This window comes from Canis lupus, chromosome 17 (genome assembly GCF_011100685.1).
Source record: "Canis lupus familiaris isolate Mischka breed German Shepherd chromosome 17, alternate assembly UU_Cfam_GSD_1.0, whole genome shotgun sequence".
In the NCBI taxonomy this organism is placed as follows: Eukaryota; Metazoa; Chordata; class Mammalia; order Carnivora; family Canidae; genus Canis; species Canis lupus.
In genome coordinates this window covers 37,515,052-37,540,424 of record NC_049238.1, presented here as the reverse complement: position 1 = coordinate 37,540,424, position 25,373 = coordinate 37,515,052, and the positions used below count along the sequence as shown (strand labels likewise).

Here is a 25,373-nt window from a genome sequence, read left to right as displayed (position 1 = left end):
TCCACAGTTGGTCTGTCTTCAGTTCTAAGCATTTTAAAGCTGCTCTATTTATCAGTCCAAGAGTTCTCAGTTGCGCTGAGAAAGCTTTGAGCTCTGTGGTTCTGGGTACACAAGGAGCCAAAAGATAAAAGCAAATTTCGTTTAAGGAAAAAAAAAAAAGATGATTTTTCAAAGGAGAGAACAGGAGAATGCATTCTTATTCAAGACTGCAGTTGGTTTTTGTTTTAGCTGAAACTTGGGGACCAGCTGAGTCACTGGCCTCCACCGGCCCCCACTCCCTTCAGAGATAGAACTTGAGGATGTAAAACATTCCATAAAAAGAGGAGAATGCACACCCATACTCAGAGTTTTTTTGGGGGGGTGACTCTTTTCTGGGTTCAGACTGGAACACTTTGTACCCTGCATTCTTTTGGAGAAGGAGCTAGAAGACATGTTGCCTAGGAAGTGTGTGCAGTGACCACACTGGCACCTGCAGAGGTTCTAGATGTTGCTCTTTGAGGCAGCAGAAGAGAACAGCCATCCAGGGGTCTCCTGGTTCCTGAAAGCTCCACTATGCCAGGCCGATCCCAGCTCATTCAGTCTGTGATCAGTGATAGGAATCTCTGGATAGGGATAGGTGAGCAGAAGCCTCTGCTCCTCCTTATTTATCTGTGGTCATGGCACTTTTAAGTAGATCTTTGAGGGTTGTAACTATTTCCTGAGGTCTACAGTTAGGGTTGACAAGCCTGTTTGGGTTTTTTGAAAGCCCCTCTAGATCTCTCCTTTGGCCAGGTGGGGAACATGATGAACAAATGTCTCTTACAAGGGCCAAGACCCAGAAAATTCTTCCCAGGAAGTTTTCTATTTTATTTTATTTTTTAAAATATTTTATTTACTTATTCATGAGAGACACACACAGAGAGAGAGGCAGAGACACAGGCAGAGGGAGCAGCAGGCTCCATGCAGGGAGCCTGCCATGGGACTCGATCCCCAGTCTCCAGGATCACACACTGGGCTGAAGGCTACACTAAACCGCTGAGCCACCCGGGCTGCCCAAGTTTTCTATTTTAAACCCACAATTCATGTCACTGAGTTACTAGGCTTTTCCTGGACTGGGGCTCCTTCCCCAGGAATGGGGCTGGGCAGAAACCAGCATCTCCCTACTGAGGCATGTCCAAGATCAAGGGGAAGGAAGTTCAGGAGTTCCCCAAGGATACGTGGGTTCTGTTTCTGTGTTCATTCCTCACAATCCCTCCCTAGTCCTGAAAGCCACATAAGATGCCAAGTCTTGCATCTTGCTTCAAGGCTCAGCACAGTCAGCCCTACGGCCGCTCCAGCTCTGCCAATGCCACTTTTATAGTCAAAGAAAGAGAAGTCACACACAAAGAGCTCAGCACACCCTGGCACTGAGTGAGCCCTCGGTAAATGAAAGCTGTGTTAGTATCTCCGAGGGCTCCTCTTGGTATGGTGTTCCACTGGAGAGGGCATACCATCCTCTAATTTAATTCCCATGACTCTACCAGGCACATATTGTGTTTGACATTTTTGCAGAAGAGGAGGGAACTGATGCTAAGAGAGGCTGAGCGGACTCTAACGCTCCTGCTTCCTGCCCACCTTCCTGACATCCAAATCATCCAAACTCCCTGTTGTGAACCACCCATTGGATGGTTCATACCTGCGACTCCACTGGGAAGTCAGGCCAGAACCCTCCGTGAGAGGACATAAGGGTCTGTACGAACAGCAATAGTGACAGCAACAGGCAGGGCCTTCAGTCTTTCAGCTTTTTCTCCTTGCCAGGGTCCCTAACTCTCCACTCATTAGAATAGATCCTTTTCAGTACAGCTCTCCATCTTCTCATCTGCACAGTGGGAGAAGTGGTTCCTCTCAGGATGTCCCTCCTGGAGGTCGCTGTGAGGAGAAAGATGATCAGCCCCTAAGAAAGGCAGAGAGAGAGGCTTTTTTTTTTTAATGCATGCCCCCAAAGCTGCCATGTTTCCACCTGCACCAAAAAAAGGGAGCGAGGGAGCTATCCTCTGGCACCTCCATTTATCATAGGCCAGCAAGGAACTAGTCCCTTGGCATCTGCAAACCATACGTGGCCTGCCTACCTGGGTCCACTTCAGAGACTAATGAGTTAGTGGGTGTGATGGAAGTTTCAAAGTTACTGCGAAGTCTCACCCACGAAGTCAGGGGACATCACAGGTGTCGCGTCCACCAGCAGCCAGTCCTGAGGACTTGAGGAGCCGGTTCTCATTTCCTTGAGCTTGGGTTCGTTCCCTCTGCTGCTTCCTCGAGGTATCTCTCACTCAGGGGTTCAGAACCAAATTGTCTGCTCCTTCAGAGCCTCCTCTGTGGTTCATCTTGTAACATTAGCTGGTCATTTTAATGTTGCCCTTTTTCCTATGAGAGAAGCTGCCCAGTTCCTGGAGTTGTTTGCATTTCTTGGATAAAAAAAAAAAAAAAAATCTATGGTTTAAGCAGAAAGACTGAGAAAGAAAAGAAACAAATATTTTTTTCTCTCCCTTCTTTTAACTCTTGTCTTTCTTCTCCTGTTTTCAGCCACAATGCTCATCAGTTTTTCTTTTGCACTTGTTCTCCTAAGTGGCCTTGGAGTGACCTGAGTAGTTAGTGCTAATTAGTCCACTGGGACATATTGTCGCTGTCAGACCAGCACAGCAGAGAGGCCGGGGAGCTGGTTGGGTGACGCATCTAAGAAACAGCTTAATCTGCTGTCATCATGTGAACTGCATGTTTGCACACCCAGGGTCCTCTGTGTGTGTTGCTTTTTTTTTTTTTTTTTTTTTATCTCTCAGCTTCTCTAGGACAGCAGAACTATTATTCCTAGAATAAACTCCGGGGCCAGGAGGCATCAGGAGGGCGAGGGATTTGGAAGTCACTGAAGCCGGGGCCATCTGGGAGCCTACCCATCTCTACAGGCAGCAGGAGGGGCTATGCCTTGGAGGCTTTGCCTGTCTGGACCTTGCTGTTTTGTCCCTGTGTGACCTTAGGTAGGTCAGTTGTCTCTCTGGGCTTGGATTCTTCGTGGGTATAAAATGTGAAGATGTTGCAGAGCTTCTAGAAAGTACTAAAAATTTGACCAGTATCCCTACCTGGCACACAGCAGCTACTCAAGAATTTTTTTTCCTGCTCCATATACTGGTCACCAGGGAAGAGAGTCTGCGAAAATTCTCCCGGGGAGACACCCAAACATCGCATTGTCTTAGCATTTCCTGTGGAACTCTCCACAAGTAGCTTGAAACCCAGCATCAAAACTTTGTTCCAGGGGATCCCTGGGTGGCGCAGCGGTTTGGCGCCTGCCTTTGGCCCAGGACGCAATCCTGGAGACCCAGGATCGAGTCCCACGTCGGGCTCCCGGTGCATGGAGCCTGCTTCTCCCTCTGCCTGTGTCTCTGCGCCTCTCTCTCTCTCTGTGACTATCATAAGTAAATAAAAATTAAAAAAAAAACTTTGTTCCAGTTAAAATTTAGGACAGATCTTTTAAGTATTCCAAGTGGACAAAATAATAAACCTACTACCCAGGGGTGTTGGATTAAATGAAAGGATACGTGGGAAGTGCTGGCTCAGACCCCTGTGGCCATTATCAGCTGCTATCGCAGCCTGTTCTGGAAAATGATTCCTTACCTCATTTTCCCAGAAAACCCAGTCATAGGGGGAACACTAGAATGGCCTATCCATGGACTTTATGTTGGAATCCAAAACATTCTAGGACTTTAGTAAAATTTAGGGTCTTAGAGGTTGCGTGAGTGAAAGTGTATGTGCAGCTATGCTGTGGTGTAGTAAGAGAGGACCACATGAAGATACATCTCGGTACCTGTTCTTAATTGACACAGAACTATATGTTTATTTTTTTTTAATTCACTATTCTCTCTTTCTCCCTCCACCCCACCCCCATCTTATATTTTCCTACTTCGTATAATAATAATACAGCTTTGTCATGATGGCAAACCCTGGTTGACATTTAAAATTAGCTGAGTACCAAATCACTGACTCCAGCTGTTTTGGTTTTCCCTGCTAACATTGGATTGTTCTTGGGTCCTGTCAAAATGGAGGTGGCCGGCATGGGGCAACCTCTTGGCAGGTCCTTGGGCATGTCTGTGACTTAGAGGTGGAAACAGGGGGAGGAATGAAGATGGGATGGAGAGTGTTAGGGCAGGAGAGATACTGGAGTCAAGCTAGGAGCCAGCTGGCACTTGAGGGTCCAGGGCTTGATTCAATGTAACAAACCCTAGTGGGGGCCACCCACGATGTGCAGGACACCATGCCAGGAATGGTGGCATTCGCTGCCCTGGTGGTCAAAGTAAATGACAGGGGTGAGTGGCACCTCCTTGGGGAGGGCAGCTGGAGTCTTGTGATTCCCTGTCAAGGGGACAGACCCATAGCACCAGAAGGGGAAAAAATCAGACCAAACAGTTCGGTGGCAGGCCAAGGACTGAACTAACAACCCCAATGGTGGGAACACCAAAGGTCATTTATCTCCAATAGCCACCCCACCCAATCACGTTATTGCTGACAACAGATAAAGCTCATCTGGCTTTCTTGAGTCTAGTTGGTCCCTGGAGCACTTGTTCCAGAAAGGCTGCATGGGAGTCTGTGTAGGCTCCCCCAGCTCCGTGGGGGTCTACACTGAGACTCTGGAGTTGGATGGCTATCTGGTTCATGGTAAAATGTTGCCCATCTGTAGGTGCAAAGGCTGTGGAGACTTGCCCACATCTGCTAAATACAAATGGTTGCTGGACACCTCCGATGCATATCCCCCATACTTTCAGAGATGTGCAGACCTTATAGGATTATCCCTTCTAGGCCCCCCCATCTCCTTGACAGTGTGACAAGGAGCAGGTCCCTCCAGTCGCCACATTCTGTGGTGATATGACAGTGCCCCACACCAGGAAGATCCCCAAGCTCACCCTTTTGTAGATGAGACCTGCTCTCAAGAATCCTGCTGGCAGTGACACGGTTGCTGTCCTGATTGCTTTCTCACATTTGTGTTCCTGGCTGGCTGGATCCTGTTGGCTGGAAGGTATCCATCTCCCCAAGAGATCTGAGGCCAGGAGCGCATCGTGCCCCTGCCCACACTGCTCTCTGTCCCCACCTCCCTGGAAGTCACTGTCTGTACCACAGCACGGACACAATCGTGCACAGCCTTCTATTGTCTGCAGACAATTTTGTGTGTGTTCACCAATCCATCCCTTGTAGATGGTGCCCATCTTGAGACCAGAGAGCCTATCCTTCCCTTTGCTGGAGGAAAGAAAGAAAGGCCAAAGGGGCTGGTGTGGGGGGTTTGAGTCCCCATTCAACCATTTACACCTGCAGAAAAGTAGACTCATGGTTCCTGCCTCAGCAGGCTCCTGTGAGGACTGACTGATCTCAGGATTAGTCGGGGGCTCCCCTATCCAGCTATCTTCCACCAGCCCGGCTCAGATGCCACCTTCCCTAAAGCTTTCCCTCCTCACCAGTGCCCAGCGCCTGCCAGCACTTTATTTTTAAGGCATGTCTTGCAGTCTTTGTAAAGGGATGCTTTGTAAAGAGATGTTTCTCTCTGTGGCTCTTCCCCTTTAGAGCGGGCTACCTGAACTCCTGCGAGGGGGTGGATCTCACCCAGCCCTGGAGCTCCCTAGGGTTTTGTTACACCAAATATCTACCTGGACCCAGAGTTGGTCAAGGAGAGAAGGGGTTCCCAGGCGAAACCCCATTGCCACATTTTCCTGACCAGGAAACTGAGACTCACAGAGGCATGCCTTGCTCCGGACCCCGCGGGCTTAGTGGCACAGCTGAGGCTCTGCACTTACAACCAGGGCTCTCTGTGTGATATTGGAGCAGCCTTCAGAGTGTCCTGGGGTAGAGTGAGCCCAGACTCCAGTCTAGATAGTGCTGGCCATGGCCCAGGGAACTGAGAAGAAGGGCCTCTCACACCTGCTGACAGGGACAGCTGAAGCCCAGGGAGAGGCATCAACACACACGGACACACAAATGGACACACAGGCACATATATGAACACATACACCACACAGATGCTCCCATACACAGAGACTATAGAGCCACACACACACACACACACACACACACACACACACTCACACATACACCCAAGGTGGGGGTTCGGATGAGGGTGGGTGAGACACAAAGGCAACCTGAGGGCCAAATTTAAGGACACGCTCACTCTCAGGCTAATGCAGGGGCAAAGCTGGCCCTGAGAATGAGTGCCTCCTTGAATTTTGTACCTTGGGCCCCTGGCTGGATATATAGTCCCCTATATGTGATGTACATGTGCACATAGCGGGTTATAACCACACTCATATACATGCGGGTGAAGTATGCTCACACATATATGCACAATACTTACTCTGTCACAAGTATAAACACTAGGAAGAAGCCTTGACAAACTACATGTGTGTGCGAAACACTGTCCTAGGTATGTGAATGATTAAAAAAAAAAGGAGGGCCAATGAAGCCCCTGCTCTCAGACAGTCCAAGAGATCCAGCCAGGAAAACACAGGTGCAGTTGCCGAGTTCCGATGGAGTCCACATTGCTGAGAAGCATCAGTAATAGACATGGTAGAGAAAGTGAGGTCCCAGGCATCCAGGGAATCTATGTGTTGTGGGTCAACTCTGGTCAATAAAAGCATGAGGTCACTGACCTGTGGTCTCCTCATTGTTGCAACCTATGGTTTGAGGTCTGAGCAGAGGGACTCCAGTGTCCAGCCATGCCCTCCTCCCCAGGGCCCCACTTAAGTTATAGGACTGAGGTGGTATCGGGGGCCCCACAGAGACCTTGGTTTGCAATGAGACCAAAAGACAGTTATTCACATAGGCCTCTCGTTAGGCCGGTGTCAGAGCCACTATCAATGCTCTGTCTCTGGGGTTCATGGTGGCTCTTCCCAGATGAAGACAGAGTGACCAAGCAGGTAGGCAACAGCAGCAGGTTCCTTGAGGATGGCAGCGCTGAATGCAGGCAGCGGAGGGCTGTCACTGGTGGGCTCCTTCCGCTCAGACCTTGAGAATATCCTGTCTCATTGTTCGCCCCTGCTCAGAAATCCCCCGCAGCTCTGCCCCCTGAGCCTCTCAGTCCTCACCCTGCAGCCTTATGAACACACATGCCCCTGCGCACTAAGCCATGCAAGGGCTATGTGAGTGTGCACCGAAATCTCCTGGATGTGCAAGGCTTGCTGCAGCACCTGCATGAACTGATTATTACAAATAATACGGTGTCATCATGAATACTTTGTACATTTGGTCAACAAATATTTGTATAACCTTCATAAATCAGTGATTCTCAAACAATGTTTCCCTGCAGAACAAGCAGAGATGCTCACTCATATCGTGAAACTGAGCAATAGTGGCAGGAGAAAGTGCATTTTTGGACAAACCACCTTCAAGCTCAAGATGTAATTTTTTTTCTAATGGCCACTACTTCGCATATCCCTTAGATCTTGAATCGATTGAGCAGCACATTCTACTTTTCATTATGTGGAGCTGCTGTTTGGTCACATTCTTGGTGGAAGTCTGTGTGGCCTTCCAGGGGCCCTTTCTCCTGACAAATGTCAGAATAGCTAGTGTGGATGTGAGGCTGGTTGGAGTTGCCTGATGTCCACCTTCTGAGTATAGCACCCTAGTTCTGTGAAATGTGGAGATGTGCATGCCTGCATCAAAAGCAGAGAGCATCTGAGCATTTTCATTACAGAGAATTTGCGTTGCCACCATCAAGGAAAGAGTTCTGTTCCTGGGCCCCCACCTCTCTCACCTTTACTTTCTCAAAAAGCCCCCTGTTTTCCAGGCACATTGTATATAGCGTGTGTGTGTGTGGGGGGGTCATTTAAGGGACCCAGTGATTGTGGCAGAGTAAGGATACTCGCCCACACTGCTTGTACAAGCTGCCCCCCCCCCCCCCGCCTTACTCTAGCTGCTCTGGAGCATACTTAGGGCCGTGATGCCTCTCCTTGAGATTTCCTCAGAAGATCCCATCAACTCTACACTTTCTATCCCAGTCACCTGTCTTAGTAGGTCCAGGTTATTAAAATAATGCCAGGGGTGCCTAGGTGGCTCAGTTGGTTAAGCCTCCAACTCTTGATTTTGGCTCAGGTCGGGACCTCCAGGTTGTGGGATCAAGCCTCGTGTCGGGCTATGCACTCATTGTGGAGTCTGCTTGTCCCTCTCTCCTCCCCTCAACCCTCTCAAATAAATAAATGAAATCTTTAGAAAAAAATACACAATGCCATACACTGGGCAGGTTAAACAATAGACATATATTTCTCACTATTCTGGAGGCTGCGTCTGAGATCAGAGTACCACCATGGTCAAGTCTGGTGAGGGTGCTCTTCCTGGCTTGCTGACAGGGCCTTCATGCTGTGTCCTCATGTGGCCTTCCTCAGTGCATGTTCCTGGGGAGAGAGAGATCTGGACTCTCTTCTTAAAAGAATAAGCATTATTGTAGTCTCTAATTATAAGCACTGTTCCCGTCATGAGGGCACACCCTCATGACCTCATCTAACTCTAATCACCTCCCAAAGGCTCCCCCTCCAAATACCATCACATTGGGGATTAGTCCACGCTACCAGCCATAGAAATCATCATTTATTTTCTCCTCAGGTGCACAAACCACTTGGTCCACTCTCTAGAGATGGTTCTATTCCCAGCCCTCTACTGTCCTGAGACAGATCTTCTGGCCTGTTTGTGTCCTACGTGGGTGCCCTGCCTGGCCCCTGTGCTTGGATCACCTAAGTTTTACTCCAGCTCCTAAGAAGCATATGAGGCCTCCCCTACTCTCTGCCTCTGACTTCCTGTATGCCTGAACTTGCCTGGCAGTGCCCTGCTCAGGTCTCTGATGGCACACTGCACCAGTCCCCCACCACACCACACCCCATGCTTACTCCAGGGTCCTATGACATACTCTCGCCCTCTCACCCAATCACACATCCCCTGACCACGTAAGTGTTGAGCTCTAACTCCAGATTGTTTCAAAGAACATTTGTACTCTAATGTTCAGTTTAATAAGTAAACATCTACAGAACCCTTTTGTAGGGCAGGTACGGAGCTAGACTTTGGGGTTGCAGAACTCAGGAGTCCTCTGCCTTCATGCTGACATTCTAGAGAGAACGGAAACAAATTGGACTTTTAGCCACAAGCGAAGAGAGAAAGGAAAGGCTCAGTCCAGACAGGCACAAAATGCTGAGCTAGCAGGAGAGAGGAGAGAGAGTGCATTGCTATGATCAAGGCAGGGGTGGGAGCCTACCCTAAGGCAGGGACAGGATTCCTACCATGTGGGACTCTTGGAGGGACCATAGGGAACAGAGATGTGGCGTCCCAGGCGTGTGTGCAGGCTCCAGGGACCAGAGTCAGCTCTGGCCAAAGAGTACAGTAATGGAATGTCTGATGGGATTCAGACAAACTACAGGGAGCTTTGACCAGAGAGGCCAGGCTAAGAGGTCGATACCAGCTCTGCCATCAGGAAGCCTGGGTCAAGTGCACTCGATGTACACGTTTAGGAGTGTTTTACTCACTGTGCATGAAAACTTCCATCCTTACCTGGCTTGACTTCACACCTCCCTTGTCATTGATGCTCATATTCCTTTTAGCTCTCTTGCTAGAGCCACATACCTACTTTATCCTCTTCAAGCTTTGTGTTATTTTTATGATGGGGAACAGCTTGGCAATAATCTGTGATGGCTAGATGATTCACATTATCAAAATGTTCTGATTTCTCTCCTTTCCCAGCTCTGTTCCAGAGAATCTTAGCCTGGTGATTTTCCAAAATAATCTTAGAGTCCCGCTTGTACTTCCTTTTAATCCAATCATTAACAGGCATTTGTGGACAAACCTCTGGCATGTAATTTAAGAACATTCTATCCCACCCCCCTGACGCTGTTTCCCCCTACTTCCATATGCAAACCCATGTTCCAGCCAACTAGTCTCTGTTTCCAAAACATACCATGTACAGTCCCACCTCTGTACCTTTGCCCGTGCAATGGCAGCTGCCTGGAACAGCATCCCTACTCCCACCCTTTGACAAAGCTCTGCCTCCCTAACCAGGCCCTGTCTGCTCCCCTCAGCTTTAGAGACCATGTCTAACTCCCCACGGCACTAACCTCTGAGCTAAGCAGGAGCGAGAATTCTTGGTTCTCTCTACATCTCCAGCACTTGGACATAAAATCTTAAATCCAGTGACAGTTGCCCATGGTGGTAATTTTGACATAATTCTCCAATAGCATGTTTTATTGTTTTGCTAGTTGACCTAACTTATACATTTGAGCTTTGTGATTAAAGTTTTCCCAACATGAAGCACCCTTGGTCCTTTCACATGCTATTGCTATAATCACTATTTGCTTTTCTTTATACTAAGAGGGTGCTAGGGGACTGAAGAGACAAGGAATTGTAGCCTTTCTGGGAAACATGATGCAGCCACTGTGGCCTAAGCTGTCCCACTGGGACACCTCCCTGGTCCTGAGGCACCTCCCTGGCCCAGGCCCAGATGTGGGGTGTTAAAGTTGGGTGGCAGGGACCACTGGGAGTAGCAAACACTAGCAGTCCTGGGCAAGACTGACCAAACTGGGGTCCTTCCTCGTGAACACTGGGCATCAGTTGGGCAAGGCAGATGGCCAGATTCAGGGCCATCTGTGAGAACCAATGCTTACAAGATTCTAGAGATTGGGAATTGAATTCCCCAAACTCATCTGGCACATAGTAGATATATGCTAGATGCTTAATAAATATTTGCTAGATTAAATAACCATTTTTAAAATTGCTTTATGCAAGTGCTTCTCAAGCATAATTTTTGCTCTAGCATCAGAAGCTTCCAGGGCTCTGTGAATAGATGTAGGGCCCTGGAGTCTGTACCCATCACAAGTGCCCAGTGATTCTGCTGTGGATCAGCATTTGAGAACCACAGATCTAGAGCCAGCCCATTACGGCCCAGCCAGAGGTCTCTCACAGGTGGAGAACCTCATGCCAACCTGCTGAGGAACAGCCCTTCTTCCTATACAACAGCCCCGCCTCTCAGAGATTTCCCATCTGGCTGTGGGCAAGAGTGGGTCAGACTCACATGTAGTCTCAGGTCTGGTCTTAACTGGCTAGTACATAGTTGGCGTCTTCATCCAGAAAACAGGCTCAACATGTGAGCCCCACCTTTCTCACAGAGTTGTGAAAACCTGTCCCTGGTACAACCAAGGCCCAATTGCTATTTGTTGAACTTAATTAAGTTTAACAATCACTTACTTGCTAGCACTTTTAAAGGGCTCTGCAAATGTTAAGGGAGTCCATAACCAACTTTTAGACTGAATCCAGAAGGTTCTTGAAAGGAGGAGAAGCCTGGAAGTCCTGGCTGACTTGAGGGGAACCCAGCCTGGTTGGGCAAGAGTGATTAACACCTACATGGGGGCTTTGTTATGCTGCTGTGTTGACATTCTTGTGTTAAAGAAGAATTTGCTATGTGATAGAAGGATCAGGAATGGAGACCAGGATGGTGACCGCCCTGTAGGAAAGACAGCAATGTCAAGAGAAGCAGGTGCACATAGGCAAGATCAGATGTTGGAAGGTGCTCTCTGCCTGACTAAGCCTGCCTTAGACTGGAAAGTTACTTGGAGGGGCAGCCAAATATCCCAGGAGAGTAGCCCAAAGGGGCCTCCCTAAGCCTGCCAGATCCAGTTCAGAGCTAGCACCCAGCTGATCTGTGAATTGGCTTTGTTGGGGCTGACATAACAAAACACCACAAACTGGGACAGTGAAATAATAGAGTTATCTTCTCACGGCTCTGGAGGCTGGAAGTCTGAGGTCAAGATGTTGGCAGGGTTGCTTCTTCTGAGAGGTCTAAGGGGGAATCTGTTTCCCAGTCCCCTCCCCCAGCTTCCCGTGGTTTGCTGGCCATCTCTGGTGTGCCCTGGCTTGGGGCCACACAACTCCAATGTTTGCAAGGCATTCTCCCTATGTCATCCCTGTGTGTCTAAATTCCCCTTTTCTTAAGAACACAGTCATGTTGGATTAGGGCTCACTCTAATGACTTCATCTTGATCATTTACAAAGACCCTATTTCCAAATAAGGTTGCATTCTGAGGTACTGTGGGTTAGGACTTCAACATATGAGTTTTGAGGGGACACAGTTCAATGTGTAACAACCTGAGTGTTGCAGGTGGGTGGTATGGGTCAGACTTTGTTGGGACTGACAGTAGAGGAGGAGAAACCAATATGGGTTCTCCAGAGCCTTTCTTCTTGTGCCCATCTCAGTGTTCCCACAGAGGAAGGAACTCTACTTCCCAAGGCCAGAACCCACAGAACAGAGCCTTGGGTCTGGGTTCACCACGTAAGCAAATAAAAATGACAAGCAAACAAGCTGGTGAGAGGAGAAGAAATCTTCTCAGGGTGTGCCTGGCTCAGAACACATTCTACCCAATACCCACAACTTTCTTCCTCCTCTGTGTGCTAAGATGGCCCCAGCCAAGATGGCGCTCAGGTCCCCAAGGGCCTCCTGGAAAGTGGAATGAACGGGGACGTAGGTCAGAAACTGTGAGTCTTGGGTATGCCATGAAGTGAGTCTGTGACTTTAGGCAGGTCGCCTCTCCTTCCTGGCCAAGGACACTCTAGAAGGGCCCACAACTCTGGTTCGAAATGAGATACTGCACATGGCCACTTCCATAGTCAGTTAGCTAGAGGGTCTCATTGTACCATCATGCAGGTCACGTGACAGCCCAAGGGCCCCGTTGTGTGCCACTTTCCCTCACCTTCCTACAGGTGGCCTCAGGGCCAACCCCTGGTAGTTTTCTGTATGGAAAAGGTGCCCAGGGTCCCCCCACAGAGCTCTCTCTGCACCCTCTTCTGGGGATTTCTGGCTTCTGTTCCCAGGCCCAGGAGCAGTTCTGGAGTTTTAGGCATTGGACTGGGAGGACACTAAACATCATCAGCTCCTTTCAGACCAGATGAGGAAACTGAGGCACAAATAGGCAAGGTCTCAGAGTGGCTGGAACCCGGGTCTCAGCACCCCTGTTCCTTCCCCTGAAACTATAACCTACAGTCTGAGCCTATCCCCATCTGTCCCTTGCTGGTTCCTTACGCAGCAGCGAGTGTGACTTTTAGAGTGTGTAATCCACTTTGCTACGGTGCCAGGTTCTGGGGAACCAGCTGTCGTCAGGTGTGGAAACCACAGACACGCAATTTTGTCACAGATTTTGCTCGGTGCGTCAGGCTCAAGAAAGCGGTTCCTCTTCATTTGTTCCTACCAGTTTCGCTCCTCAGGATGGCCAGGCCTTCTTCCTTCCCCCTCCCACCCCAGCCCTGAGGGCTCTCCACCTCACACACACAGACATGTACACACACATGGACACGTACACACACATGCGCCCAGACACACAACCTTTCTAACTGCTTCAAGTTTAAGCCAAAGCTCATCATTTGCAGCCGCCCCGCACCTAGTCAGGCACCTCTTATCTTAGTTAGGATCTCAGCAGCACAGAATCCCAGTCAGAGAGGATTTCAGAGGCCATTGAGTTCAACCCTCTAGATGAGGCAAGATTTCCCTCTTCTCTTCTTCACGTGATTTCACTGATCTTCAGGATGCCCTCATGCTTCTAGCCTCTCAGTCACTGCAGGTACCCCACTTGTCCAGTGCTGCTCCCTGTCCTCTCCCCTCCCTCTTCTGCCCTGCTTCCCCTCCAGGGGCCCTTCTGGCTACCTTCCCACCCCTGCCCCTCCTCATCTCTGGGTGATTTTTAACTCAATGTCCACAAAACCCACATTTATAACATTAACTTTGAGCTATAGAACCTAGCAGAATGTTCTACAACATATGTATGTCATCAGACATGAATTATTGATGACTCACCCTCATTCCCCAACACACACACACACACACACACACACACACACACGAGTGCGTGCACACCCTCCCCCCACCATAGGTATTCTACAGGCTTCTCGAAAGAATTGAAGGAGATAGTGTGTGTGAATGGATTTTAAAATTTTAAGGTTCTATAATGTGTTGTCAGGGATTATTAACTTGTAAGTTTCTCAAGGGCAAGAACTGTGTCTTCTACTCGGAAACCATCTCCCCACACACACCCAGCCTGGAATATTATTGGACATAGAGGGGATACTCGTTGAATTGAAATCTAACGAACTGAAAATGGCTTTAATATAGATCCATATTTTTTAAAACGCATTAATATCCATAGGCCTCTGACCCCAGGGAGGGTGATGGAAGGTGCAGTGATTTGTGTTGCTGGGCTTCTAAGTACGCATCCAGGGGGTGCTGGCATTGCCGCCTCATGCACCTCTCTCCCCCCAGAGACAGAGGCCCTGGCCCCTGCTGCCACAGCCCCCAGTGTGCACCACCAGGAGTCTGGAGGTGTCTAAGCTCAGTGGGAAGTTGCTGAGAAGCATAACCTCCAGTAAACCTCCAGCCAGCCCTGGAAAGATCCACTGTAGCCTCTGACCGGAAGTTTATGTTTAATCAAGTAATTCATGCTTTCAATAAGTATTTGACCATCTACTGAGTGAATATATACTCTGGGCAATCACCAGAGGAATTTTTTAAAAATACAGATTTGGAGACACCAGGTCAAGAGTCTGGTTGAGGGAACTGGAGGTAGAAAGTTTCCAAAGTCCTCAGGTGAGTCTAGCACACAGCCAGGCAGAAGCATGGCTATCCCCCTGCAAGGCAAGCTTAGATGGCCAGATAGGACACTACCCTTGCCCTCAAGGAGCTAGGCATCTAGGGACCAGGAAAAAGCACTGACCCTGAGAAAGGCCTTAATAATGAGATGGCAGGCCATGGACAGGGACAGTAGGGGAGGTAAGAGGGTAGGGGGTAGTAAAGATCCCTGAGAGCTGGTCCACGGAGGCTACTAGTTTGGGCAACATGAAGGCCAGAGTGTGAGGTGCAGATTAGCCACTCCAAAGCCATGTCCTTAGAGAGGAGGCTTCACCTCTTCAGGATGAGGATGGAGTGTGTCTCCGGTCAGAGAAACAAGGAAGGAGGAGACATAGTGCCCACCCTTAATTGCAGGGAGAAAGTGGCCCATCCAACTGTTTGGCCTACGGATAGAATTTATAGATCTGAGAAAGCTTGTAGAGGCCTCCAGAAATCTTTGAGACAGAGGGGAACCAAGCCAGGGAACCCTTCAGGGCTCAGAGGATCCCAGGTTCTCCTCCTTCCCCCAGCTCACCAGCCTCTGGGTACCCCCAGGCATCCAGACTGGCTTTAGGCCAGGGCAGGGCCTCCCCTCCAGTGGGACTTTCCTTGGGAAGCTTAGAGGTCCATTTCCAGCAGCTCCATCCCTAGAAATCCACGCACTGGGGCCCTTCCTGGGAGGGAGGTGACAGGGTTAATCTAAGGGCTGGGGGAGGTGGAAAAAGGCCTTGAAACATACGGTGAAGCCAACCAGATTAATAGAGGAAGAGAGAGGGGGGTAGACCATTAGGAAGACAAAGAGAAAATCATGCTGGAGCAATAGAAAGGGAAATCTAATATCAACTAGGGAAAAATAAATGGAGATTAGGGCAAACAAATTAGCTTTAATGGGTTCAATGCTAATACAAGAATAACAGCCGAGCTGCGAATGCCTTTGAGGGGAAGATGGGATAAAGAACCTGAGCAGTCAAGCAGGCAATAAAGATGATGCTTGGAGGGGGCCGGCCAAAGGCGAGCGTGTGCAGAGGCAGAGAGGAGAGAAGGCTGGGGGTGAAGGGGTAAGAGAGAGGTGCCCCCCGCCCCCGGGGCAGGCTCTGCCGCCTTGGACGGGACCCAGGGACTGGTGCAGGGAAGGGGCTGGGAGGACCTAGAACGGGAGGCACAGGGGCCGTCAGCAAGGGCTGGACTTGGAGGCTAGGAAGGCAATGGGAAGGGACAGAGGGCAGTGAAAGCCGGAGCAGGACAGACTAGGGGGGACAGAGGGGAACAGAGTGCAGGACAATGAACTAGCAGGTAAGAGGGTGAATGAGAACCGAATTCAGGGAGTCCTCTAACTGAAGAAAACCACAGAAAAGGCAAGATGAGGCCTCAACAAAATGAGAACCTGGGGAGGACCCCGAGGTGGGTTTGGTAGGTGCCGCGGAGACACGAAGGCTCTTGGGAAAGGGGCTGATGGTCCCCGAGCCACGGCGCCGCGGGGGCCAGGGGCGCTGCCCAGGGGAGGATGGGCCAGGCCACACCTGGAGCCCTGGAGACCTCTGCCCCTTTGTGATGATGCAGCCTGGGGACGGTCCACACAGCCTTGGCTCCTCATCCCCGCTTCTGTAAAATGGGGTTGAGGTCGCTACCTGCCTCAGAGGGCTGTCATGAGGACGAACCAAAAGATGCATTTAGAATGTCCAGTGTGACTCAGGGGTCAGTACCTCCCACCACGCTCGCGCTCGGGGTATCCCTAAGCATTGGCTCGTGGGGGCAGGAGGCAGAACCCTGGAAATAGGATTGCTTGCTCCCTTGCTTCTCTCCCTCTTTCCTCTTCTTGAAGTCCAACATGGGCAAGATCCCTGCCAGATTTGGTTCTTTCCCAGCTAGGGACTAATCCAGGGGAAACCTCTTTATCCACCCTTTGTCTCCCTCCCTCTGCACCTCCCAGCTCTCTCTCTCCCTGTTGAGGAGGAAAGAATGGTGCTAAACCCTCCCACCCTCTGGGCCTGACTAAGGCAGAGCTTTAGGGAGCCAAACTTTTCATCCTATTGTTCCAGGGGCCTCTGGAGACCCTCAGATTTGCCAAAACTTCAAGTTGAGAGAAGTCAGGAGCTGGAGCTCATCCTCATGGCCTCAACCTGGAGACCTCTTGGGGTGTGTTAAAGTGCATGGAGATCTCACAGGAGGAGCAGAGCCCTACAGACCAGGAAAATAAATCAACAAGAACAAGCCCAGGAATCAATAACTAACCATCTAGACGGGGGCTCCAGGAGTGGGGAAGACAGAGCTGGGATTATTTCCTGCCCCTTAGGGCATTCCAGAACCTTACCAGAGCAAGACAATGATCAGACAGGAACAGACCTCTTCCCTTTGCTTCCCCCTCAGGGGTACCTCATGGCCTCTTGGTGCTCTTACAATCCTCCAGCACCCAGAGAAGTAATTTCCTGTATTGAAGCGCCTTGCTGAAGTACCTAGAACAGGCTTCTGATTTCTGACTGGACTCTGACTGACATGCTACTTAATGTCAGGAAACAGGATTCCAGGACTGGCTTGGTCATGCCCTTGGCCTTGAACACAGCACAATGCAGAGCTTCTTGGCAGTGAGACCTGGGAAACCAGTTTCTTTTTGACCAGCTGGATCCTGTTAGACACAAAAGGGCAGCCCTGCCCAACAGCTCCGAGTCAGACACTTCTCCTCAAGGGAGCCTCTGACTCTGGGGTGTCCAAGTCCCAGGAGGGGTAGCTTTTTTTTTTTTTTAAGATTTTATTTATTTATTCATGAGAGACACAGAAAGAGAGGCAGAGGGAGGAGAAGCAGGCTCCATGCAAGAAGCCCGACGTGGGACTCGATCCCGGGAATCCAGGATCACGCCCTGAGCCAAAGGCAGACGCCCAACCACTGAGCCACCCAGGGATCCCGGAGGGGTAGCTTTCGACACAACACCATGCTTATCCCTAGTTCAAGCTATCACTTTGTGGCTTTTTCCCTCAATACACACTGAAGTCTCCCACCAGAGCCATAAACCCTGTGGGGGTCGTTCTGTATGAGTCACCCCTCGTCTTTCTCTGCAGACCCTCTGGGGCTAAGGTTAGAAGGAAAAGCCCTCTCACCCAGGAATCTGCAGACCTGCCTTGGTGACAGTGGCTCTGCTCTCCCAGAGGGCTCCTGCAGAATCAAACAGGCCATAAGTAAACCATGACAAGTGCTCACTCATTTCACGACGACACCAAAGCCTGGATGTAAAGGAAGGCCCCTGGCATTCATCCCATGGCTCCTGCAGGAGGGCAAATTTCTCTTTTCCTGGACTGTGGTAGCTGGGCCTCCTTCTAAAATAGCTCATGTCTGAGAGAATGTGACTTTGGAAGACACAGTTCTGCTTAGTGCGAAGATTGTGCAGGCTTCACTAAGCTTGTTTTAGGCCTCTTGACTTTCCTTCCTCCCTCTCTCCCTTTCTCCCTCTATCCCTACCTCCCTCCCTCCCTCCTTCCTTCCTTCCTTCTTCCCCTCTCTTTCCTTTTTTCTTTCCTTCTTTTCTTCCAATAATTAACCAGCATTTATTGAGTGCCTACGGTGCACCAAGCATTATACTAGATATTAGGGCTTTAGGGATTAAAAAAAAAAAGTCATCCCTCAAGGGGCACACAGTCTATGCAGCAGGACACAGCCAGCATAAATAGACACATTCTTAGTGATGTGTAGTGCTAGAGACTGTGTCCCAGCATGTTTAAAAGAAAGGACCAGAGACAGCAGGGAAGAAAGGCAGGGAAGACTTGCTGTAGGAGGAAGCTTCCTGAAGTGACTCAAGGTAGGCAGATCAATGGGGAGCCAGTTAAGAAAGGCCCCTCCAGGCATGGAAAACAGCACAGACAAGGACACAGGGGAGGATTCCAATGCTGTGAAAGAGCATCCAACAATTCCATGTTGGCTGGGTCATTGGAAATAGGGCTCAGACAGGTAGGGATCGAGGCTGGAGAGGTAAGCTAGGCTCAGCCCATGTGGACCTTGTCCTTCCAGGTTTAGTAACTCAGACCTCACCATGCAGGAGATGGTGCTATGCCCCAGCAGGCTTCTTCAGTACGGGAGGGATGCGCACAGACTCAGGTTTTAGATGTGGTGCTCCCCAACAAAAGTCATGTGTGCATGTTGAGTGCAGGGACCAGTGAGTCCAGGTGACTGGTTAACCCCTACTCACCTTTGTCCCAGATGATACATCACTTGGGGAGATTTTCTTGTGTCACCTGGAACTAATTCTATCTCTCACCCTCTCCCCCCCAATTATTCTTTAATACTGTACCCTACTGTGTCCTTAGCATCACCCAAACAATAATTATACACTATTTGTATGTTTGCTTTGTAAATATCTACCTATTTCTAGACTGGAAGCTCCATGAGGTCAGGCATCAATTCTATATGATCAGTTCCAATAAAGTGCTTGCCCTATGGTAGGTGCTCAGCAAATATACATTGAATGGGTATAGGAATACATGGATGAAACAAACAAACAAACAAACAAACAAACAAACAAGGAATACATGGATGTATGAATGCTTGGGATGGCTAGGAAGGTACTGCTTAGGTAAATATTTAGAAGACAAAAATGTCATGATTTGGTGAGCCCTCCATATGGGGAGAATGGAAGAAGCTAAAGGCCATTAGTTGGTTCATGTGGCATATATTAATTGAATACCTAATACAATTTGATAATGAACAAAACAGACATGGTTGTGCCCCCATGAAGCTTTCAATCTAGTGAGAAAAGACAGTCTCTACTCTTGTATATAATCATGCAAATGAATGTAAAATTAAAATTTGAGTGAAGGCCGTGCAGGGAAGGTAAAGGCTGTTGGTTGAGAATGTCTAAACATAGGCCCTAACCTTCTCTGTAGAATAAAGTAAAGCCATCTGGACGAAGAAGTAACTTTGTTCTAAGCTATACAGGATGCATAAGAGTTAGCTAGATAAGAGAGGAAGAAAGACAAGAGTTCAGGCAGTGGGAACTGCATATGCAAAAGCCCCAGGGAGAACAACATGCTAGCTCTGAGGTCACGCAGAGAGCCAACGAGGCTGCAGGGCAGTATTGGTGGAAGGTGGGATGAGGTGAAGTGCAGGGCAGGCTCTCTGCTTCCTTGGTGGCTGGTGTCATTCTCAATCAAGACAACACCAGAGAGAAGCCTCCTTATCACCCAACAGGAGATTTCCAATAAGAAACTAAGTATAAAAGTAGGGGAGAAGCTCTAGACTGGGGATCCTGGGATGCTCACGGCGCCATCCATGCGTAGGTAATAGGTCAAACAATGAGAGTGAGTGTGATCAACAAGGATGACTGTGTAGGGTGGGTGCAGTCCTGGCGTTTAAGAAAAGCCTAAAAAATGTATACATATAATAGAACAAATGCAGGAAGAAAACCCCAGGAAAGAGAAACAAAAGCAGGTCTGAAAGTATGAGGAGCCAGGGGACAGCGCTGTCACAGAAACCTCTCCAAGGAGGTTTCTGCACCACTCCCTGTCCATCCAGTGCCAAGTGTTTGGGCACTTGCTTAGCTGGAGGCACATGGGGAAGTAACCAATGAACAGCAAGGAAGGAAATGAAAGAAGTAGGAACAGCAAGTATGACTGTTTCTTGAGAAATCTGGTCGAAAACAATAGTAAGAAAAAAGTTCTTAGTCAAGGGGGGAATACTGGGGGGAGTTTGGGAGGAGCTAGGGAAGCAGCATAGTTGAATTTCATTGTGCTCAGAGGTCCAGGGGAAAGACCTAGTAGGAAGAGGTAAATAACATAAAAGAAATATGAGGATAATTTATGGAGTAGCGTTCCAGACCAGGTGGAAAGTGAGGGGTCATTGCGACATGAACAAGAAGTATAAGCAACAGCTTTAGCCGCTGGCTGCTGTCTCTTGGCTCCAGTTAGTTAGCCTTGGGAGGGGAAGTGGAAGGCATGGTAAGAAGGCCACGCCTAGGTCGGGGCTGAAGCCAGATGTGGAATACTGCCTCTCAGTGTGCCTGCCCCTTTTTGCTAGAGCAGGGCCTGTGTGCCTAGGTAACCCATAACCATGGGTGCTGGCATGATCCAGTGTGCAGACTTGGGGTGAAAAATGGAACCAGAGGTTGGCACCTAGGTGTCCATGGTCCTGGAACACTTCTAGTAGTGTGAGGCAGAAGCCCTGGCCTTTTTTCCAGGAGGGCACTGGGCCAAGGGGAGCAGCTGGGAGGTTGTAGTGGCAGATCACAGGCCTGCGAGCAGCGACTAGGCTAAGGATGTCAGAGCCTGGTTCCCGTCGACAAAGCCATTCCTTTGTGGAAGGGGAGTAGGCACCGCGTGATAGAAAGGGCATCTCAAGGCAGCCACTGGCCCTCCCTTTATAGTCCTGCCAAGGCTCAAACTCCCACCTTGACAAGCTTTGGAGCTAAAGAAAAGCCCCCAGGTAGTTAAGTGGAAATCTTCCCAGAACAACACACGCATAGTCACTCTAGGACTGGGCAGTGGCCTGAGAAATGAGACAGAAAGAAAGAGGAAAGTATTGAGTCTGCCACTTAGGGATCCCACAGTGGGGAGTCTGCGCAATAACCATCACAATAGCCGCACAACAGCCCTCACATTTGGAAGGCATTTCTCTGTCGCATGTATTTACAGAAGGATTCATTAGCCTTTTGTGACCGTGCCAGGTAGACAAAGGGGGACCTTGCCCTTGAGGAGAATCCCTAAAGAAATCTAAACAGATAGAGAGACTGATCAGTGTAATCAGTGCCACGATGAAGACTTGTACAGAGAGCGATGGGTGCCCAGGAAAATTCTCCATGTGCCTCAAGGGCTTGGGATTGGTACCCGTGACCGAGAGTTTTGCGCGATGAGCCTCTTTCTTTTCCTTCTACTGTTGCTGCTCCTCAGATCTCTCTAAGGGGTGAAGAAATGACCAAAAGAAACCCTAAGGCCTCCCTATATGGTCACTTCTCCATAGTATACATTTCTGGACAGCAGGCTTCAGCTGGGGCTTTGCAGGGCTCCAGACCCCTCACTGTAGACTAGTCCTCTCTGGCCCTGGGAAAGTTGGCATCCCCTTGTCTGAGGGCCTTCACACTCACAACCTGCTTGTGTCTAGCCAGGCAGGCTTGCCTTCCTCTTCCACACCCACCCCTCCCCACCCACAATGCTCTAGACCATGCAAAGAGCCTTTGCTTAGGAAGCTTCAAGCCTCTTCCTGGTTCACACCTTCCCCGCCCCCCAGCCTAACCAGGGGCTCCCACTCATTCCTGGCTTCCGGCCTCAAAGCCCACCCGGTCTGTAGTTGCAAGGAAAGGTGGTCAGCACAGTGGGCGGCCCAGCCCTTCCCGGGGCAGGAAGGAAGGCTGCACCCACCTTTGGGCATTTGGTGGTGACTCACCCAAAGGAGTCCACTCCCCCACACCGGACACAGGAAGGGACAAAAGTCCTTCCATTACACAGACTTAGCTCAAAACCTCAAACCATAGGGGCCATCTCCATGTTCAGCCCTCAGGCTCTTGCCAGACACTGCTACCTGCCTGTCCTACATCACAGTAAATGTCCTCCAATGTTTTGAGAGCACCAAGACATTGTGCATAGATTTATTTCCCTGTGGAAGCTTCTTTACCTGGTTACGTCCTAGTCATCTCTCCCTGCAAGCTCCATCTGACCACTTATGTGGGCTCCCCTAGCCCCTGAACTTATCTTTCCCAAGAAACTTCTCCCTTACCGTGGGGATTCCCAGTGTCTGTGATTGCATCCCCCAAAGATTTTAAGTTCCCTTGAGGGCCAGTTCTTGTCCCTAAAAAGAAATGAAACTGTGATATACAAACAGTACAAATTATTATTCTTTAGGAGCTGGTAGAGCCGAGGTGGGAGGTGTGTGAGTATTTAGTTCCTCTCTTAATTTTATTTACCAGCCATCGCCCAGCCTAAACCAGTGGTTTGCAATGTGTGGCCCCAGACGAGCAGCATCAGCACCATCTGGGAACTTCTTAGACAAATTCTTGGTTCCATCCCAGACCTGCTGATTCAGAAACTCAGGGCATTGGGCTCATCAGCCTGTGTTTTAACAAGCCTCCCAAGTGATTCTGATGCATGCTCAAGTTTGAGAACCACTGCTCCCATCCTAGGGCCAAGCTTGGGGTCATAATTCAACTATGTAAATATTAAAATTAGAATTTTTTTCCACTAAATCAAAACTTTCAGCAAACCAAACACTCCCACATCCTCATTTACTCATCTTCTTATAGCAGTTTGTAGGTCAGGAGCAGAATAAGAAGTTCCATTCAGTGGATGCGAACAGTAAAGGTGGGGGGAGGGGAAACACTTTCTCAAATGATAAAATTAAAACAGGCAGAGTCAATGCAGGAATCTGGCCAATATTCTTTGTACAGCAACATAAAGTTATTCGGAAGCCAGTAAAATAAAATAAAGCACCAGAGAATTTATAGTTTAAGGGCCAGAGGTATAAGTACACCTTTCCCTTCACACTGATGCTGGATGATCTAATAAATGAGATGTCAGGAGGGTTCCTGAGGGCTTGGGTCTTTAAGGATCCTGATCAGCCCTTCAGGAAGATTTAGGACAATGCCCACACAGCTTCCTTCAATAGAGAGACAGGGTTGATTTTTTTAAGGCACAATACTCAACTCAGGTCACCCCAAAAATGGCACTTGATTTTTTCAAAACTGCTACCTTTCTAAAGGTGAAGAACTCCACCTGTAGGAAACTTTGCTTCCAGGGATCCCTGGGTGGCGCAGCGGTTTAGCGCCTGCCTTTGGCCCAGGGCACGATCCTGGAGACCCAGGATCGAATCCCACGTTGGGTTTCCGGTGCATGGAGCCTGTCTCTCTCTCTCTCTCTCTCTCTCTCTCTCTCTCTCTCTGACTATCATAAATAAATAAAAATTTAAAAAAAAAAAAAAAGGAAACTTTGCTTCCAGATATAGAGTTCCTACCACAAACACCTGAGCCTTGGTGGATGACGTGGCAGCCTAAAGTTCTGGAAAATGGGGACAAACCAGGACTGTCTCAAGGTCTTGTCTGCTTTCGGGTGGCTCTCTGGTGCCCCCTTGTGTTCAGTGTTTGGACCCAAAGAGCCAAAAGACCAGAAGGATGGAGTGAGGGCTAAGCCATTCTCCAAGGACTGACTGTGGCCATGAGAGGCCAGCAGAAGGGGCTTAGGAGTGGGCCATCTGGGATGTCTTCCCAGGTCTGGTGGAAAACCACTTGCTGGGACAAGCTGCCTAGTGTGGGACAGTGGAAGTTGCGTGCAAGCTCACCCAATTGCCTCCATCAGGGGACTGGATCACTGTGTCCCTTCTGCTGGGGTATTTGGCCAGCAGGCTTGTTCCTCCTGACTTAGTGCCCAGGCCAGAGACTTATAGCCTCTCTTTTTCTTTTAAGAGAAATAGACTGTTCTGCTGAAGCCAGCTTGGGCCCCTGAGGAGACATTGCAAGGCAGTTCTGAATGTGCTAAGTCAGTGGGTGGTAATGGGCACTATGTGCCCAGCAGAGGCACTTCCCACCCTTGGCCATAAATAGTCCTTAACGGGCTCACAACAGAAGGCTTGGCACTGGCTCTTCCTCCTCGCCTGCCTGCTCCCCCTGACTCCCACCCCTGGAGCTCTACCATCCCAGCCAGATCACCACATCAGGCCCTGGGATGGAGAGAGGTCCTTCATGCTCAGATCATGGCATCTGCAGCACAAGCTTCCAGGGCTGGTGCTGGAGAACAGGGCTTGAGCCAAGAAGCACTGCTGAAAGCTTTCACCCTTGGCTAGAGCCTGGCCGCTCCTCATACAGGCTGAGTCACATCAGTCATAGAAAGCACTCTCCACACCCCAGTCTCTTCATCAGCAAAAGGAGATCTCAGCCCTAGAATGAGCCCAGCCCAGGCCTCAGGATTTTCAAGAGTTGAGAATGTTGGTAAATCTGACAGACAAGCACCTTCTTGCCTCTAAGCCTTTGTAGGTGCTGTTCCCACTGCCTGGAACAGTTTTCCCCCTTCTCTCCTTCACTTATCTTCAGTCAAAGCTTAGACTTCTTCAGGAACCCTTCTAGAGTCCCCTAAGCCTGGGCTTGGTCCCCTCCAGTGGTTCCCATAACCCCCTGCTTAGCCCTGGGCCCAACAGTGGCCATGTGGTCTGGTGACTGGCCATTGAAAACTGCAAGAACAGAGATCACATCTGCTTTATTCATCTGGGCATCTGCAGGGCCTGCTACAGTACCTGGCACATGGTAGGCGGTTAATACGTATGTGTTTGGCTAGGTAGATGTGTTCAGAACGAAATACAGGCTGGGGCCAGAGGGCAGAGGGCAAGTCAGAAAGGCAGCTGAGGAAACATGCACATGTATCCACGGTGCATCCATGTTCTGCACAACTGCCTGCAGCCCAACATGTCATATCCCTGGAACCCCTGGGAACGTGTACCAGGGATATCTCTGCCAGCCCTTTTAGGGCTCTGGCCTGTTAGAGAGAGGAGAAAACTTGGAGATCCCTCAGGATCTCAGGATCCCTCAGCATCCCTCTAGGCCACAAACAAGGCCTAGCCCCACTCTGCCCCAGCTCACCCAGAGAAGCTCTGCTTTTGCTCGTTTATGTTTCTCAATGCACTTGTGCTTATAAAAATCTGACTCTGTGTTAAAAAGAAGAAAGACAAAGACAAACTTAAAAACCACTGATTTAGTCTTTGCCCTCATTTTATAGATGAGGAAAGGAGAGCCAGAGAGGACAGGGTACTTTCTCCAACATCACACAGCTCAGCATCAGAGTAGGAAGACCCTGCATCTCTAATTCTTTA

The 25,373-nt window shown here is 49.4% G+C and overlaps 1 protein-coding gene across 1 annotated transcript in view; it reads left to right on the top strand.

The window, feature by feature from the left end:
- Window positions 1-25,373, top strand: part of PAX8 (paired box 8) — a 56,107-nt gene that overhangs the window by 5,794 nt on the left and 24,940 nt on the right. The gene's annotated exons all lie outside the window — the stretch shown is intronic.